This window comes from Nicotiana sylvestris, chromosome 7 (assembly GCF_000393655.2).
Source record: "Nicotiana sylvestris chromosome 7, ASM39365v2, whole genome shotgun sequence".
Classification (NCBI taxonomy): domain Eukaryota; kingdom Viridiplantae; phylum Streptophyta; class Magnoliopsida; order Solanales; family Solanaceae; genus Nicotiana; species Nicotiana sylvestris.
The window spans coordinates 34,927,076-34,938,948 of record NC_091063.1 but is presented as its reverse complement, the minus strand read 5'-3'; the positions used below and the strand labels follow the sequence as shown (position 1 = coordinate 34,938,948).

The 11,873-nt window shown below is 37.7% G+C and overlaps 1 pseudogene; it reads right to left on the bottom strand.

Annotated features, from left to right (window-relative positions):
* Positions 1-390: 390 nt before the first annotated feature.
* On the bottom strand, positions 391-3,969 carry LOC104224760 (probable galactinol--sucrose galactosyltransferase 2; annotated as a pseudogene).
* Between the last annotated feature and the right edge of the window lie 7,904 nt (positions 3,970-11,873).

The following is an 11,873-nucleotide window of genomic DNA, read 5'->3' as shown; positions in this document are numbered from 1 at the left end:
GTCGAAGTCGGGTTCTCTTGCACAGACTTTTGGTAAACATTGTTCAGTTGAAAGCACACGCAAGATGGACATGTGAGATGAGAGAAAATCTCGAATAACCTTTGAAGGACAATGGCAAAAGATTCATTTCATTAGGAATTGACAGATCAAAGACTATATACACAGAGGGCGAAAAAATTTGATTCATATTCAACATAATCCAGAAAAGTCTGGTACAGCTTTATTACAGAGACACTTCACTCTACTCTGAGGAGACCCACTCAATACTCAATAAGACTTGATCTAAATCCTCAAATCAGTCTTCCTCCGCAGTACAAAGCTTTCAGCACTTCTCCTTGATACAAGCATAGATTCTCTGACAAATATTTCTCAGATCAAAGAAACTGCTATTCACACTTGGATTTCTACATTCCATCTATACAACTCTTCTAGTGGAACTGGGATATTCAGAGTCAGCAATCCTGATTCACTGTTGTAGTCAAAGCCGGTGTTTGCACCATCCACCGAGCATTTCAGGGGTCGCTGTGAAATGTAAACGCCAAAGCGGCCACATTAATAATGTTGCAGTCGGAGACTGGCTTTCGCCATCAAGGTGCTCGGGTTTCTTCTCAGAAGCTAGATGCACTTCGTACTGATCAATGGCACCACCACTGTTGATCCTGTTGATCATATCTAGCAGCCCAATTGGACCAAAAAAGATATTTATTACAATTTCCTACACACAAAAAAAATGTTTAGTTAGCAAGGTCTTCTCTTTGTTCATAGTTTAATAAAATATGTTCAAGAAGCTAAGTTAAGAACAAAAAGGTCAGCATGTTAATTAGTTACCTTGACTAGAGAAAAGTGGAATACTTCATATTCAAGAACTTTAAGTGTCACAGGCAGCGAAGCACCTTTCGGTAGGCGAACTACTTCCCCTCTAGTTTAAATTATGAGAAAGTTAAATCGTAATCCAATATCACGGTCATACTTCTGCAAGATCAGAGCACCCTTTTTTTTTTTTTGTGGTTAAGGGAAAAACTACGATAAGGAATTACTTTACCTGATCTAAAAGAATGGACCACAGAATCCCCATTCCAACCAGGGCCAGCGAGCTGAGCAATGGTGTCGACATCAGAGGCTTGTTTTCTTTAATTCCTTTAGCCTGTTTGCAAGCCTACAAACGAACATCCCAGATGCATATGTAAGAAGAGTCTATTTCTTGCTAATAGCTGTAGCACCAGGATGATATCAAAAAAAGGGCAGCCCGGTGCACGAAGCTCCCGCTATGCGTGGGGTTCGGGGAAGGGTCAGACCACAAGGGTCTATCGTACGCAGTCTTACCCTGCATTTCTATAAGAGGCTGTTTCTACTGCTCGAACACGTGACCCCCTGGTCACGTGGCAGCAACTTTACCAGTTACGCCAAGGCTCTCCTTCTGGGATGATATCATAAATGAAACTTTATTTACTAGATGCGCAAATAACAGTAAAATAATGATTATACATAGCAAGAAATCTTACTGTGCTCCTTCTTGAACTACACAACTAGCATCCTTAGGTGCTTCATTACCAATCTGTTGCCAGCCATCGTCAATGATCAAGAAACATGGACGAACACCACCCTCAGATAAGCTGACGTAAAAAGCATTACATAGATTAGTTACCCAAAAGCCATTTACAAACAAAAACTAAGAAACGGCCAAATAATAAGTTAAACAAGTTTTACCTTCTAAGGCCATCCTCAACCCCCTCTGCTGTGACATCAGTGTAAAAGGCATCCCAGGTGCACGACCCGAACCAATCAATAATTGATGGCAACTGCATGAAACCAACTGAAGATATTAACAGGTCCCCTTCAGATAATGGTCCAACCAAGATTTCACAGTAAAAAAACTAAGAAAGCAACTCTTTACCTTCTTCTTCTCTCTGTGATGAAAAGTTTGCAAGTGTTGCTCAACAGCTCTGTTGAAAAAGATAGAGGAGCAAAACACATTATTATACAATCTAGATATGGATTTACAAATGAATTGCAGTTACATTTTTGCTAGTTGAGTATCAATTACATTATTCACAATTACTCCACACTGCAAATATACTATAGTATTTGGTGATTTAAATCAGAAAGATCCCAGGAATTTAGAGCTTACTTCACAGCCTGGTTAATGACTTCAAAGGGATTGATCCCAGCATTCATGTAGACAAGATAAAGACCTTGGTTGGTTTTAACAGCATTATCTCCTGCAAAATAAATCAAACCGAAAGACAAGGTCATATTGGTTGTTTCTTATATACTATTACTTTGATGATCTACTGATTACCAGTAACTCTGTCAGCATTGACATTTATAGCATAGGTCCATCCCTAAAAGTTATGATAACCTCATTTTGAGGAAATGGGGAATAGGACTTGCAAGCTTATCCTGAAGGATTTTTTTGCACAGCACTGTTCATTATGGGTGAAGAAACTTTGCTTAAAACGAGAAATGACATTGTGGTACTGAAGGATTTTCCAATGGCTAGAAGGAAACTCACCACTCTCAAGGCAAATCTCCATTTCGTTCTTCTCGTTGCCTTGAAGAACAGCACGGAACTGTCCCTCAAGTAGACGTAGGAAGACAGTGTAGATAGTTGGGGCATCTTCATGCTCACCCTCGTGTTAATTGACCAGACTTTACTCCTCGAGCTACTACTAACGAGCCCTTGGTGAGCTTCCATTGGCCATTAAAGAGGGCATTATGGTAACCTTCATCGTCTAATCTTCCTGCGGAGATCAAATTGAAAGGGAAGTCTGGAGCATGCTTGACATCTTGAAGAACTAACGTTGAACCATTATTAGTTTTCAAACAAACTGTGCCAACACCAAACACCTTAACTTCACTGGCATTGCCCATCTTTAACACTCCAGAATCAACATGAGTATAAGATGAGAAAAAATCTTTTCTTGGTGTGACATGTGAGGTAGCTCCAGAATCTACTATCCAGCTCGTCTTATGGGATACCAAATTGATGACATTTTCATCATAAGCAAAAAGAAGGTCATCTCGAACAATAGCAACAACATTGTTCTCGTAACAAGCCCAACACCCAATCCAGTAGTCAAGATAATGTTGTCAGGCACTACCCTCAGTATGGTCTTTCCATGGACAACAAGGTTGCCATCATTGATCGAGATCTTATGTGTGACTGTCATCTTCTTGCTAGTAGGTTCTGTTAGACAAGAAATTGCAGAGAAAACAGTAACAAAAGCACTCTGTTAGCTCAAAAGTAATATTAACAATCTTTTAACTATTTATGGTCATTTCAATATTTACGCGGAAATGAACAAAAGAATGTTTTGCATGAAGACATCTCATTCCGGCTATGGCCAAATACCTGTTAGATCAAATTTTAATGATGCAAATAATATATCTGTGAAATCAATTACAGAAGAACAAGGAATTAAGGAGCTACTACAAGATTGCTGAAATCAATCTGGATGCTTAAGGAAAGAAATTAATCAGCAAAGATTACAAATCAGTCAGCAAATTTAGATGCTTAAGGAAAGAAATCAATCAACAAAGATTACGAATCAGTCAACAAAGATTACGGACAGCTGTGATGGAAAGAATCAAGCAAGCCTAAACTTAAGGCATTAATCAAGGCCAACACATTCAAATTCGGAAGATTGAAGCAGTCAAAAAACATCGAAGATTCTGTTAGAAGAGTAGTTGAGCGGCTAATTTCGGAAGGACCAACAATCAAGGAGTAAACCCTCATCTTTAATAACTGTAGAAGGAAAGCTGTTAATTTTCTCTTATCAAGGAAGAGCAACGACAAGCAATCTTATTCTTGGAAAGATTCAATCTCTTTCCAAGGATCAAATCTCTTGGGTTGTCAAGTCTCGTCAGCAAACGGTCTTCACCAAAGTATTTATACTCAGCATCAAGCCTTAGACAATCATACTTTGATCGAACCAAAAATCCTCTCTTTGTTCTACTGCATACAAACATTGTAGTTTTCTAAGATCTACTATGTAACAAGTCAGAGAAAAAAGAGAGTACAACACTGGTGAGACATTGTATCAAAAGAGACGAGTGTTATAGGAACTGAGCTATCACGTCATTTCCATTATACTCGGAGAAACGCATTTACTAAAGAGAACTCCCTTGCAACCCAATGGGACTAGACTAGGATTCACATTGAATCCGAACCAGTATAAAATTCCGGTGTCTTTAATTCTTGCACTTACTTTCTGTGTTTTATATTCTGCTATTATAACTGTTAGGTTATTGCATCTAGTCGACTAATTGACAAACCAGTCAACTAATAGAGATTAAGTTTAAGAATATGCGATTCACCCCCCCTCTTGTACTTTCAATTAGTATCAGAGCAAGGCTCACATTCTACTTTTTGCTTAATAGCTTGTGAGAAAAGATCATGGCAAATCAAGTTATTATAGGAGCTCTCTTTCAGGAAGGAACTTTACAAGTTAGACCACCATACTTCAATGGACAACATTTTTCTCATTGGAAAGTGTGTATGGAGATCTTTGCCAAGGCTTATGACGTTAAAGTTTGGAGAGTCATCAAAAAGAGGAACTATCCCTTACCATCTGCTACTCCACCACTTGCTGATCCTGAAGATATAGATTCATATACAAAAGAGAAAATGGAAGTGGTACAAGTTAACAATAAAGCGAGAAATCTACTTCACAATGCTATAAGTGGTGAAGAATATGAGACAATCTCTAGTTGTGACACAACCAAAGAAATGTGGGACAAGCTTGAGGTTACATACGAAGGAACCAACAAAGTAAAGGAAACACATATTAACATGTTGGTTCATGATTACTAACTCTTCTCAATGAAAGAGGGAGAATCTATTAAATAGATGTATGCCAGGTTCAGCAAAATAATTATCGATCTAAAGGCATTTAGCAAGCCATATACTAGTGGTGATCAAGTTAGAAAAATTCTCAGAAGCCTGCCAACCACTTCGCAGACCAAAGTAGTCATACTGGAATCTCAGGATCTAAACAAATTATCATATGATGAACTACGAGGAGAACTTATAGCCTTTGAAAAGATGCATCTCAAAAAGACTAGTCAAGAAGAAAAAAAGAAAATAGTTGAATTCAAGGCTTCAACTGAAATAGCTAAAAACAAAATTGATGATGATCCTGAAACTCTACAAGAAGAGATTGATATGCTATCGAGAAACATGGATGGCTTAATGAGAAAATTCAGAAATACAAAGAAAGGAAGAATTCCACCAAGATGATCCAGGCAATACAATGAACAAGACAAGAATGATGAAAAATGCTATGAGTGTGGAAGATTTGGACACATTCAAGTTGAGTGCCCAGAACTAAAAAGAAAAATTTCTAGAGGCTTTAACAAGAACAAATCTTTTGGAAGCTGGAGTGATGAGGACAGTTCGGACCATGAAGAGATAGCAAATCTTTGCTTCATGACGATTTTGGAAAACAAAATGAACAAGTCCTCAGGATGCTGGACAAATGAGGACACTTCAGGTGAGGAAAATGAAAACCGTTTCATGGCACGAGGTGAAACAAGTGAGGTAAGATCTTATGACTGTGAAAGATGCAATGAATTGCATGATATTCTTTATTTAACTTTGAAAGAATCTCAAAAAATGATGAATGAGCTTAAGAGACTAAATAAAGAGGTTAAAGACTGGAAACTCAAACATGAAGTATGTGAAATTCAAAAAGAAGTACTTCAAGAAGAGTTTGAGGAATTGCAAATGCAACTTAATGGCATGCGCAAATCCACCGGTCACAGTTCTGTTAGGTCAAACCAGATGACTTACAAGTCAACTGGAAAAGGACCAGCCAGAACAAAGTCCACTAGTACTAACACTAATGAAAGACCTAAAGGTGGGTCAGAAGTTACGTGTCACTACTGTAACAAAAATGGACACAAATATTCTTTTTGTCACTTTCGTAAAGCAAACATTTCAGGATGGGTTTGGAAACCAAAAAACAATTCTGAATCTAGCAATACTAACCCTCTACGACCCAAACAAGCTTGGGTACCTAAAAGAAAGTAATCACTTTGTTTTGCAGGAACACCACAGAATAAGTTGCAAAGGAAAATGGTATCTAGACAGTGCGTGTTCCAGTCATATGACAGGCGACAAAAACCTGTTCAAAGAAGTTACAAAAATTGATGGAGGAAGCGTTAAGTTTGGGGATGACTCAAAAGGTAAAATAATTGGTACTAGAACAATTCCCTTCAATAACAACTGTGACATCACTGAAGTTTATCTCGTCGATGGACTCAACTACAACCTCCTAAGCATAAGTCAACTATGCGACTTAGGATATGAGGTAAATTTTAAGAAAACAGGCTATGCTATTGAAGACGAATCAGGTAAAATAGTCTTTCCTAGAAAAAGATATGGAAATGTTTATATCCTTGATGGTTATGAAAAGATATATGGTCATATTTGCTTAACATCTATGTCTGATGATACATGGTTATGGCATAGAAAACTTGGTCATGCTAGCATGCATTTGATAGAAAAATTGTCCAAACATGAGTTAGTTGTTGGCCTACCCAAACTAAATTTTTCTAGAACTCATATCTGTGATGCATGTCAAATTGGTAAGCAGACCAGAAACTCTTTCAAAAATAAAGATATTGTATCTATTTCTAAACCTTTTCAATTGCTTCATATGGATTTATTTGGGCCTACTAAAACTGCTAGTATATGAGGAAAGAGGTATGCCTTTGTTATTGTTGATGATTATTCACGTTTCACTTGGGTAATTTTCTTATCTCATAAGGATGAAGCATTAAGAAATTTTGAAGTTTTCTGAAAAAAGGTTGAAAGAGAAAAGGGATATCTGATCTCAACAATTCAGAGTGATCATGAAGGAGAATTTGAAAGTAGAGCATTTGAAAACTTCTGTAATGATCAGGGATACACTCATAATTTCTCTATACTACAATCACCAAAACAGAATGGGGTTGTAGAAAGAAAGAACAGAACCCTCCAAGATATGGCAAGAACCATGTTACTAGATCATCCACTGCCAAATCAATTTTGGCCAGAAGATGTACAACATGTCACATTCTCAACCGATGTCTCATAGAAGAAGACTCCCTATGATTTATGGAAAGGTAAACGCCCCAATATCAGTTACTTTCATCCCTTCGGAAGTAAGTATTTTATTCACAATAATGGTAAGGACAACCTTGGTAAATTCGATCCAAGAAGTGATGAAGGTATTTTTCTGTGCTACTCATTAAATAGTAGATCTTTTATAGTCTATAATAAATGCACATTATGTGTGGAAGAATCTGTACATGTTATATTCGATGAAAATAATCCCTTGGTCGAGAAAGGAATTACTGCAGGTGATGAAGATCAAGCTCAGGAAATTCAGGAGACAAACAAATCTCAAGAGTCGACTGATATATCTGCTACGATAGAGTCAACTAATGAAATCAGCAGTAGTGTACCAGATCATCCAATCGAGTCGACTACTAATGTAGTGCGTCCAAATGAATGGAGAAACGAGCCTGAGTATCCTTAAAAATTCATCATAGGGGATCCAAATGAAGGAATGAAAACCAGAGGAGCTCTCAAAAAGAAAGCAAATATTGCATTAATCTCTTAGGTTGAACCAAAGAAGATAGAGGAAGCTCTAAAAGATTCAAGTTGGGTTCAAGCAATGCAGGAAGAGTTAGATCAGTTCGGTAAAAATCAGGTGTGGAATCTGATACCCAAACCTGAAAATGTTTCTGTAATCAGAACAAAGTGGGTCTTCAGAACCAAATTGAACAAGGATGGAAAGTTCGTAAGGAATAAAGCCAGACTAGTTGTTCAGGGATACTCACAATAGGAAGGAGTCGACTATGATGAAACCTTTGCTCTAGTAGCTCGCTTGGAATCCATACGAATTCTTCTAGAATACACATCATTTAAATGATTTAGGTTGTTTCATATGGATGTCAAAAGTGACTTTTTGAACGGATTTAATGAGGAAGAAGTATACGCCGCCTGGGTTTGTATATTCAAAGTTTCCTTACCATGTATACAAGCTCACTAAGGTACTATATGGACTAAAGCAAGCTCCATGTGCTTGGTATGATAGACTTATTTCTTTTCTTGTTGATCGTGGCTTCACAAGAGGTAAAGTAGACACTACCTTGTTTATTAAAAGATTATCAGAAGGTAATCTCATTATTCAGATTTATGTTGATGATATTATATTTGGTAGTGCTAACCCTCTTATGTGCAAGGAATTTTCAAATCTTATGCAAAGCGAATTCGAAATGAGCATGATGGGAGAGATAACATTCTTCCTTGGACTCCAAATTCAACAATCTGAAGAAGGAACCTTTATATGTCAGACCAAATACACAAAGGAACTAATTCAAAAATTTGGCACGAGTAATGCAAAATCCATTGGCACACCAATAAGTCCTTCAACAAATCTAGACAAAGATGAATAGGGAATCCCTGTTGATGAAACTAAATATCATGAAATGATTGGATCATTACTATATCTGACGGCAAGTCGACCGGATATTATGTTTAGTGTAAATGTGCCAGGTTTCAGTCAGCTCCTAAGGAATCTCATCTGACTGCAGTGAAGAGAATCATTTGGTATCTCATTGGGACTGTATCTCATGGACTATGGTATCCTCGCTCTAACTCTATTAAATTAGAAGGGTTTTCAAATGCTGATCTTGCAGGTGATAAGGAAGATAGGAAAAGCATAAGTGGTACATGTCAATTACTTAGAAAGGCATTGATATCCTGGAATAGTAAAAAACAAGTATCAGTTGCATTATCTACTACCGAAGCTAAATAAATTGCCATTAGTCAATGCTGCGCACAATTACTATGGATGTCCCATCAACTGGTGACTATGAACTTTCTTTTAAACCTATACAAATTTTTTGTGATAATTCAAGTGCTATTTGTCTTTCAAAAAATCCTGTGCATTATTCTAGAGCAAAACATATAAATATCAAGCATCACTTTATTAGATATCATGTTCTTAAGGGAGACATATAAATATCTTTTGTTGAAACTACTGATCAGTTAGCAAATATTTTTACTAAGCCATTATTGGAGGATAGATTTTGTTCTTTAAGAAAATTACTTGGCATTGCTTGCTTAACTAATAACCTATAAGACCTATGTGTACTACATATACTTTTACAGGTGTAATGATTGTCCTTTACTCATGCATTAATTACGCCTCCGTGTTTCCCTCTATTTATTTCTTCTTTCACATCAGTTTGTCGTTCAAAGTTGGAAAGTCAATCATCGCGTCCCTTCAACTGACGCCTTTTCCTTTTCTGTACTCAACCATCAGAAGTTTCTCTTCTTAAGTCGGAGAACCCCTTTCAGTCACTTTCATCTCTATTATCTAGAAAACCCTTCTCCAAAGCTCCGATCAAACCACTTTCTTTCAATGGCCAAACAACCCAGAAATCCATCTGCTTCCACCAGAAAAGTACCCGCTCCAAAGCAAAACCCCCTTCTATGCCCCCAGAACAAGTAGACATAGGGTCCAACCACTCTGAAGGTTTAGCCTCTTCATAGGGAGATTTCACTGATCACTCTCAAACTTAGGAGAAAAAGCCCTAGGAAAATGACCCATGGAAGACCCCCATATTTCCTCTACCCCAAAGAAATCCAAGATTGATCTTTCTGGCTCTCTAGAATCTGACCTAAATTTCTAGGATTCTCCAAATAGGGATTTCTTTGTTGCTCTAAAGGACAAGCTCGTTGCTCATGGAAGGGTAGTCGGCCTTGACGACATGGAAGCCCTAAACTGTAAGGTCAAAAACCTTTTTGTTCATTAAGGGTGGGCTAAGTTCCTTTCTATTCCTCCGCCTAAGGTCTATGAGCCCCTAGTAAAGATGTTTTATGCTAATCTTCGTTCTAGTAAACCTGACAGGTTGGAATCCTTAGTGTTAGGTAAGCACATTGTTCTTGATTGTGCCCTGTTTGATTCGCTCTTTCAGTCTCGATGTTCTGGTTTTCCTATACTTTTCAAAAACACCCGGCCAGATGATTTTGAAATTTCTTTTGACCAAGCCAAACAATGTATTACTAAGTGTCCCTCTGATTCCCTTCCCAACTAGTTAGGTCCCAGTGATGTTTGTTTCGAAACTCGAGTTCTGGCCCACATTGTAGCAACTACTCTGCTTCCCATCACTGGTTCCTTTTCAACCTTCTCTCAAAGAGACACTTTCTTAGTATACTGCCTTGTGACCAAACTCATAATCAAGTTAACCTCCTGGGTCATTAATTTCATGATTGAAATTGCTGAAGATCCCACCAGTCTACCCTATGGCATGACTATCACTCACATTCTAGAAGCTCATCAAATTTCCTTATCCAATTATCCCTTCATCACTGTTTCAAAGTCTTACAACTCTAGAGCCTTTGCAAGTATGGGATATGTGAGTGTGAAGGGCTCCTGGGTTAAGAAGCACAAGGTAAAGCAAAACATGCTCTTATAGAGCCCAAACCTAAACCCTCTGCCTCTCATCCCAGCCATGGTGATCCTGACCTTGGTGAAAAGCTTCGTGCCATTGACACTCAACTCTCTGAAATAAAAAATCTCCTCACAGCCACTCAGTCTACTATTGGTGACATTCATGCCATCTCCAAGGAAACAGGGTCTGATGTGTCCAAGATTAGAGTTGTTGTTCTCAAAGTTAGGGAGAATGTTGTCAATGCTCTCAGGGAGATTCATGGAAGGTTAGATGGAGTGAGCATCTTAACCAAGGCTAGCTTTGAACAATTGAAGGAGGCCATCTGCAACACTCTTACTTATTTTCTGCGTCGTTAATATGGTTGCTTAAGACAATTTTTTTGCTGTGTTGTTTTTGGGCTGTTATCTCAGCCATTGGATAATTTCTGTTTTTCTCTTGTTTTTTTTGGACTATAATTCTGCTGTTTAATGCTATATATTCTATTTAGTTCTTGGTTTGTTCCCTATTTGCTGATGCCAAAAAGGGGGAGAAGAGTATATGTTGTATCTATACAGGTATAACTGACTGTGTGGCAAAAGTAGCATCCTCTATGGCAGGAGTCGACTCCAACCATGGACTAGTCAACTGCATGAATTGAGGGGGAGTACCATGAAATTGTCAGTTGCATACATTGAGGGGGAGTGAAACACAGGGAAGTCAACTGGTGTTTAAACATATATATTATTTTGTCATCATCAAAAAGGGGGAGATTGTTAGATCCAATTTTAATGATGCAAATAATATACATGTGCAGAAAATCAATTACGGAAGAACAAGGAATAAAGTAGGTACTACAAGATTGCTGAAGTCAATCTAGATTCTTAAGGAAAGAAATCAATTAGCAAAAATTACGAATCAGTCAGCAAATCTAGATGCTTAAGGAAAGAAATCAATCAGCAAAGATTACGAATCTGTCAGCAAAGATTACGGACAGTTGCAATGGAAAGAATCAAGCAAGACTAATCTTAAGGCATTATTCAAAGCTAGCATACTCAAATCCGGAAGATTGAAGTAGTCAAAAAGTATCGAAGATTCTGTGAGAAGAGTAGCTGAGCAGCTAATTTCGGAAGGACCAACAATCAAGGAGTAAACCCTCATCTTTAACAACTGTATAAGGAAAGTTGTTAATTTCCGCTCATCAAGGAAGAGTAACGGCAAGCAATCCTATTCTTGGAAAGAATCAATCTCTTTCTAAGGATCAAATCTCTTAGGTTGTCAAGTCTCGTCAGCAAACGATCTTCACTAAAGTATTTATACTCAACATCAAGACTTAGACAATCATACTTTGATCGAACCAAAAATCCTCTCTTTTTTCTACTGCATACAAACATTATAGTTCTCTAAGATCTGCTGTGTAACAAGTCAGAGAAAAAAGGAGAGTACAA